The following is an 8020-nucleotide window of genomic DNA, read 5'->3' as shown; positions in this document are numbered from 1 at the left end:
GGCCAAATGCATCACCGAGACAACTTATCTTTACTAATAGTTCACACCATTATTTATATTTTCCATCAGAGATTTTATCAGACAACGACCGATATTGCAGGGGTGTAACGATGAACCTTCACCAAAGGTACCCAAAGTCAACCTTACTTCCACGTAGTAACTGCAATGTTGCAGGCCAACGAGGCTCTGGCGTCTCTTCCTACAATCAGTACAATACTCTGTAGGGATGTGTGCTTTCTTTGTATATGCTCAGTGGCCTCTTATAGTCTCAGAGACACGTTTCGATTTTAGTTATGGTAAGGGGCTTGACCCCGTATAACGTGACGGGGGCAAATAGCCCAAGTACTGACGGACTCAAAATTTTCACTTCAATCGATCAATCATTATTACAATTCCGTTTTTTTCTATTTCTGTTTTGACGTTTCTTTTCTAGCTCACTTGTTCACTATTGATGGAATGGCGATGGTACAAGCATCCAAACCTGAACAGGGTTCGAACCCGGGACATCTGACTCTGTAGTGTGTTGACCACTTAAACATGGAGGCCAAGAAGATATATTCAAACGGGGAAGTGACATATAAATCACCTTCCCTCACCGGTAAAAGGAATGTCTCTGCAAAATTTTTTACATCCCTAATTGAGAAATTCGTCAGCAGAAATCCCGAATATCATGTGTGATGTGTAGATTTGAAGGAGTAGACAGTAGCGCTGCTCGAAGCAGGTGGTAGATGAAGGGGTGAAAAGTGATGACTATGCACGCCAGCAACATTGACAGCCCAACCTCCCCCGATCGAGCAGATTCCTGCTACCATCGATCCCTACGGGGTTGGCCCAGGCACTGGAGAGAGAGGCCCGGCCGGATCTGCGCATGCGCCCACGGAGCCCGGCGCCGTTTGAAGGCTGCGAGAGGCAGTTTGTGAAGAGGTGAGATCGTGGCCGGGAAGAGAATTCGAACCGGGACCTGTCCGGGCGCCACGAGAGAGAACAACAGGTGAGTGTCACGTGTTTTTTTGCTTCCTAGATTCCTTTCCCTCAGGCCCCACCGAGCAAATGCTGGGAGAGACTAAGGCTCTTGTTCACATTTCGCGTCGCTCTCCGGAATAATCGCGACGATAATTTTTTTTATTTGCTTTATTTTACTTCGCCTTTTTTGCCACTTTTGGCTAATTTGCGAAGATGGGGATGAGTGATGATATTGATGAATGAACGCTCACAAACATCCATGCCCAGGCCAGGATTCGTACCCGGGACCCCTGGCGCCGTAGCGCGATGTGCTAACCACTCCGCCACAGGGGCTGGCAATGTGGACGCAAGAGACGTGAGATTCGAACTTATGGCCCCCTGATTCGAGCGGTCCACACAGGGCAACACCGATTCTATGAGAATGCAGCAACAGATCAAAGGAAAGGAAAGGGGGTGTATTATATTAACATGCTACAAATTTTCTTAAGTCTCATGCTGAATACTTGAATCAGTTTCCACTATTTTTATGCAAATTTATCATATATCCCTAGTTGCAAGTGTTAGGTCTATAGATTAGGTGGGTTTCTCCCATGAGCCCCCTCGATGGCGTAGTGGTAACGTCGTCGCCACCCCGGATTCGATACCCGGTGGAGGCACATTGCATAGTTGTTCGGATCCCACTTTAAACTGCAGGTTCGGTCCCGATTAGCTTATATGTGAATAAATTGGACCTAAACAAAAATTCAATTCGATTCTCACAGGTTTTCTTGGGTTCCTTTCCTTATTTTCTAAATTTTGTGACCCTTTCCAAACCTCTTTCTCTTTAATGGTGTCGGCCCCTTTGTAGGTGGAGGCCCGGAGATGATGCCCCCACCCCCTCCAATCCGGGTCTGGGTTTCGCTAGACTACGTTAGATTGCTGAGGTTAAATTTTGTCTAGTCTACTTCTAAATAGATGGGTTGTTCTATAGATTAAAGTGCAATCTGAACCACTAGGTTATAAGCCTCCACAGAGAATTGTACCTGTAACAGCCGACTTTCGCTGCGGAATGGTGACAGTAACTCGCTACGAAGCCAGAGGATCAGGTCTCGAACCCTGGATAAGACACTGTGCTTAATCCACATTTCATTATCCATTTCATCAGTTCCTCATTTATCTTCATCGTCGCGATTAACCCAAGAGGTAAAGGGACGGCGGACGGAAGGGAAAAAAAACAACAGCTTTAGCCACTATGTCATCCGGACGGTCCAGGTGCTAAAATACATACATTCTGGCAATCTTTCATTACATCGTCATTTTTGTACTGAAAATTGCCTTTTACATATTTCTGATACACGGCTTAATATGTACATACATTGGAAAGAATTCAGAAAAATAATAGGAGCAAAATATTATAGGCTGGGAATCATTATTAAAGTAAACGCTGATCTCCTCGACGGAGTAGTTAGCACAACGCACTACAACACCAGGGGTTCCTGATTCGAATTGCGGCATGGAAATGGGAATTCTTCGTGAGTCTCTCTTCTTCAACATCTAGTAACAAATGGCAGCTAAGGACACTAGATAACAAAATTCAAAATCAATTTTAAATTAAACATCCATAGTGGTTACATCTGTAAGAATTTGTTATGATTATGTGTACTGAATGGTTAGCTGCTAGTGCAACGAATTCATTTCCGCAGAAGAAATAAATTTCACAATAATCTCTTCGGAGACAATAAGTCCGTTTTGAGATTGTGAATGCTTTTGTTTGTTTGAGTTTGTTTTAAGCCCACTTGATACACAGATAGGCTTATCAGGACTGGACTTACAGTTTTAAATGGTATCTGAAACCACTATGTGAATCCACTGGATATCTCAAGCTAGACCTCACCTGAAATATTCAAATTTTAACGTTGGCGTATAAGTTATTATTAGGGAACGGATTTTAAGGTGGAGCACCATTCCAAAAATATAGCTGTTTGCAAACCGATCGTTTGAGATATGTATTTTAGGACATGAAATCAAGCAAAATGAACACACTTTGTTGCACCTTTTTCACCTTTTCGTAGGATTAGCACATTTATCCCCTTTTTATCCCCTCTTTGATGCTTCAGCATCTTTTTCCTTTCTTTTCTTTGATGTTCGGTTAAAAAATTGGACAGAAACTTAAATGATTTTCACTCTTCTTGCGCAGCTACATATAATCCCATAGTCTCATTTTGTAGAGCAGAACGAGAGCTATAAAATGGTATAATATAATCATTGCAGCTCCAATAATTTCCAAGATAATGCACAAAAGCCCGTGAGAGAAAACACAAACTTCAACAAAACCTATTCGACAAAAACACAGTTCTTTATGCGGTTCGCGCGCATTATATACAGAAGGCGCAGAAAAAGAGAGCATTGAATAAAGCTATTTTATCAGCACCTTTTTGAAAATATTTTCAGAACCTTTTTTTCCTTTCTCGACCATAATTTTGCACCTCAAAATTCTTTCTCCAGTTATTATCAGTACATTCATAATCTCTGAAAATCTTACTTGTAGCTCATAAAACAATACATTAGAATCTCTACAACAATATCAATCATATTAACGCCATTGGTTTAACTAAAATAACTATATATATATATATATATATGGTTCGATCGAATACGAGAGGAAAAACTCCCGGAAAGAGAATAAATATGAAAGTGATGTGAGTATCGGCAGAAGTGGCAATAAATTGGAAATTGAAATTGTCTCAAGTGTCAAATGGAAAATGAAACTTAAACCTCCTCTCTTTGCATGAACGAAAGGGAAAAGGCAAAGCAGAATGATCACGAAGGAAACCAATAAGAACAAGATTAAAAATAAAGACAAAATACATAATCAGAAAAAGAGCAAAGAAAAATAGTTAAGAAAAGTAAGCTTGAAAGGCATTTCTTCTAACAGAGTTAACGAAATCAGGGACGGAGTCAAGGCTGGGCCAGTAAGGCTCATGGCTGGACCACCTGTTGGCCCACTCTGTCATAATTATGAATATAATTTATTTATTAGATAAATGATGTCACAGAACATTGTTCCATTGAGGTATACATACATATTGTGCATAACAGAAATTTTATCACATGCATAAATCATTTTGGGGTCACTAATTACTATACACACGAACTCCTCACTCTTTTCTCCACTGCGCCAGTAGGGCTGTCATAAAGAAATGCAATGACATACTGTTTGCATCAAGCCCCGGATCTTTTGCCACTACTTAATTATAATTGTTGGCCATTTTCCACATGGGAGATAACTTTCCGTGGTTTGTTTGAGATTTTGGAACATGAAACAACCCGGGTTTCGCTCTGGTTCTCTCTCTCTCTCTCTCTCTATATATATATATATATATAGAGCATGCTCATCAAATTTAAATTAAACCTTTCTTCCATTCTTCCGATGTTAAAGTGCGATACAAGCTCCGTGTACGGAGTGAATTTATGGTACACTTTTCTTCTATGTATTTTAGATACCTCAAGAATTTGGACTGATCATTCCTATTTCCCTCATACGTATGTTTCTTGTCCAAGGGCTGCCATATATTAGCGATGAATATTCTATGAGTGAGCACACTAGAGAGACATACAACGTTATTTTTATTAATATCGATAATTGCCAGATCTTCCCCACATCCTTTTATGAACCATATAAAAAATAAATAAATAAATAAGTATCTGCTAACTGGATTAAGTTTGATAGGAATATCTATTAACAGGATTAAGCTGAAAAGGCATACCTGCTAACAGGGTTAAGCTTGAAAGGCGTATTTGTTAACGAGATTGGACTCGAAAGATATATTTGTGAACAGAGTTAGGCTTTAAATGCGTATTTGCTGACGGGATTGGACTCAAAAGGTATATCTGTAAACAGAGTTACGTTTAAATGCGTATCTGGTAACGAGATTTGACTCGAAAGGTATATCTGTTAACAGAGTTAAGCTTTAAATGCGTATCTGCTAAAGAGATTGGACTCAAAATGTATATCTGTTAACAGAGTTAAGTTTAAATGCGTATCTGCTAACGAGTTTTGACTCGAAAGATATATCTGTTAACAGAGTTAAGCTTTAAATGCGTATCTGCTAAAGAGATTGGACTCAAAAGATATATCTGTTAACAGAGTTAAGCTTTAAATGCGTATCTGCTAAAGAGATTGGACTCAAAAGGTATATCTGTTAACAGAGTTAAGCTTTAAATGCGTATCTGCTAAAGAGATTGGACTCAAAAGGTATATCTGTTAACAGAGTTAAGCTTTAAATGCGTATCTGCTAAAGAGATTGGACTCAAAATGTATATCTGTTAACAGAGTTACGTTTAAATGCGTATCTGCTAACGAGTTTTGACTCGAAAGATATATCTGTTAACAGAGTTAAGCTTTAAATGCGTATCTGCTAAAGAGATTGGACTCAAAAGGTATATCTGTTAACAGAGTTAAGCTTTAAATGCGTATCTGCTAAAGAGATTGGACTCAAAAGGTATATCTGTTAACAGAGTTAAGCTTTAAATGCGTATCTGCTAAAGAGATTGGACTCAAAATGTATATCTGTTAACAGAGTTACGTTTAAATGCGTATCTGCTAACGAGTTTTGACTCGAAAGATATATCTGTTAACAGAGTTAAGCTTTAAATGCGTATCTGCTAAAGAGATTGGACTCAAAAGGTATATCTGTTAACAGAGTTAAGCTTTAAATGCGTATCTGCTAAAGAGATTGGACTCAAAAGATATATCTGTTAACAGAGTTAAGCTTTAAATGCGTATCTGCTAAAGAGATTGGACTCAAAAGGTATATCTGTTAACAGAGTTAAGCTTTAAATGCGTATCTGCTAAAGAGATTGGACTCAAAAGGTATATCTGTTAACAGAGTTAAGCTTTAAATGCGTATCTGCTAAAGAGATTGGACTCAAAAGATATATCTGTTAACAGAGTTAAGCTTTAAATGCGTATCTGCTAAAGAGATTGGACTCAAAAGGTATATCTGTTAACAGAGTTAAGCTTTAAATGCGTATCTGCTGACGGGATTAAGCTAGAAAGACACATCTGATAACAGAAATATCTGTTTACAGGATTAAGTTCGAACCTGAAAAGGACTTAAACCTGAATTTCACTTTCACTGTTAATCTCTTTCGTAGATACTCCGATGACCCGTGGTGAAATATTTATAAAGAAAGTAATAAAGGGACGTTTCTCTTCTGGGAAGCAGTACAACAGAATCATTTTACAGGTGCTTTGTTGAAGAGATTGCGAGCAACATGCAAGGAACCGTCGCATTTTCAGCGCGTTTTCTGGGAAGTTTGTTACGAATGGCTTTAGCCAGCTTCTCTTTGTCCGTGGCTTGTGCTGGTTTCCGCTTCGGATTTGAAGCAATGACAGGTGCAGGAGAGGAGTCGACTCCTCTTTTCGGGGAACCCTTTGAAGCGTTTGCGGAGATCTCCCGAGGCAGAGAGGGGCAAAAACCGCGGTTACATCAAAAGGCGAACCGTGCGTTTTGTCTGTACCCTCGGAAATGGCGAAACTTACTTTCGCATATATGCAACAGAGGAAAATGAAGAAAACTTGTGTATTATGTACCAAAGTGAATTACTCTTGTTGGTTGATGTGGGCGTTCGGTGGTCGTTGACCCTTGGAAAATTAACATCAGCCTAAAAATGTATGCATTTAACCAGGGTTGTCAAATGTCCAGGAACCCATAAATTCTATTGGGTTTCGTTGCAGGACCGGAACCTTTTTCCTCGCACAATTTAAATTAGGTCCAAGTTGTGTATTGTTTCGTTGAAGAAAAGGTTCGTGAAATGTATTTAAATTGATCCGGAAAAAACGTCCCTGGACCGTATTTAAATTCAGCCGGGAAAAAGGTCTCTGGACCGTATTTAAATTCAGCAGGAAAAAAAGGTTTCTGGACCGAATTGAAATGCTTTACAGATAAAAAGGTTCTTTACGGTCGAGAACCCATTTACGCTTGCTGATTTTCTCTCCTGGACCGGGATTGAATTTATTTAAAATTCCTGGACCTTGAACAACTCTGTATTGAACACATATGATTTATTTTTAGTCACAGTAATTTCTGTAAATTATTATAAAGGACTGCTACTTATTGCAGAAAAACGATCACTTCAAATTGAAGCAGCGTTTTTTCTTCCCCTTCCTACCCCTGGAAAAATTCTTTGCAAGTGCAAACCTCTCTTGAAAAAAAATGTGGGAACACCTTTGGCAATTGAGATAAAACGAAATACTAGTGAAATAGCTCGAAAGAACAACTGCAATATGGTAGAAGTGGAAAAGTGTCAAAGGAAGAAGTGTCATAGAGAATATGCTCATGTTGCCTAAATAAATGCAACATGATTGATTGATTGATTTGGCTAATTTTACTTCGCTTTTCTGCCACTTCTGGCTATTCGGAAAGATAAGGATGAGAGTGATGATATGATGAAATTGATGAAGGGACATTCACACAAAGATTACCCATGCCCAGGCCGGGATTCGAACCTGCGATTCGCTAACCACTCCGACATGGAGGCTGCCTAAATGCAACGTAAGAACTGCACATAAAGCATAAGCGCGAGAGATATAGTATTAGAAACTGTATTTGGCAACGAGTAGATCAAGCGTAAATGAAATAATTGTGAAAAAAAACTGAAAAGATATTTCCAAATTGTGAAAATTTATGTCTGTTAAGAATTCCTTGTAGGGCATTCAAGTAAAACTTGTAGTGGTTTGTTTTAAGTGTTGTATACATGTCTATGATAGTTTCATAGCACTGTAAGTAAAAAAGAGGGGGAAATACATTTTAAGCATTGGAACAAGTGGAAAGGAGGGAATTGCACAATGTTTTATAGATGAAAGTGATAGCCAACGGAATATCAGAATGAGAGTGAAAGGAGGACGGGCAGGCATAAATTTGAAAGTAATATCTGTGAAGTGAAATTACCAGGAAAGGTACAATAAAACACACACACACATATATGTACAGTCTATCTATCTATCTATCTATCTATCTATATATATATATATATATATATATATATATATATATATATATATAAACACACAGTA

At 38.7% G+C, this 8020-nt stretch overlaps 1 protein-coding gene across 1 annotated transcript in view; it reads left to right on the top strand.

The window, feature by feature from the left end:
* Nucleotides 1-942: 942 nt before the first annotated feature.
* LOC145995267 (uncharacterized) overlaps nt 943-8020 on the top strand; it is a 182838-nt gene continuing 175760 nt past the window's right edge. Inside the window, exon 1 of the mRNA XM_083131850.1 lies at nt 943-991. The gene's annotated coding sequence lies outside the window, so the exon portion shown is untranslated. The remainder of the gene's footprint in view (nt 992-8020) is intronic.

The sequence above is a fragment of the Lepisma saccharinum genome, chromosome 11, assembly GCF_977018435.1.
Source record: "Lepisma saccharinum chromosome 11, izLepSacc3.1, whole genome shotgun sequence".
NCBI classification, from domain to species: domain Eukaryota; kingdom Metazoa; phylum Arthropoda; class Insecta; order Zygentoma; family Lepismatidae; genus Lepisma; species Lepisma saccharinum.
The sequence above is the reverse complement of the archived record's forward strand: the minus strand, read 5'-3'. Positions and strand labels throughout refer to the sequence as shown.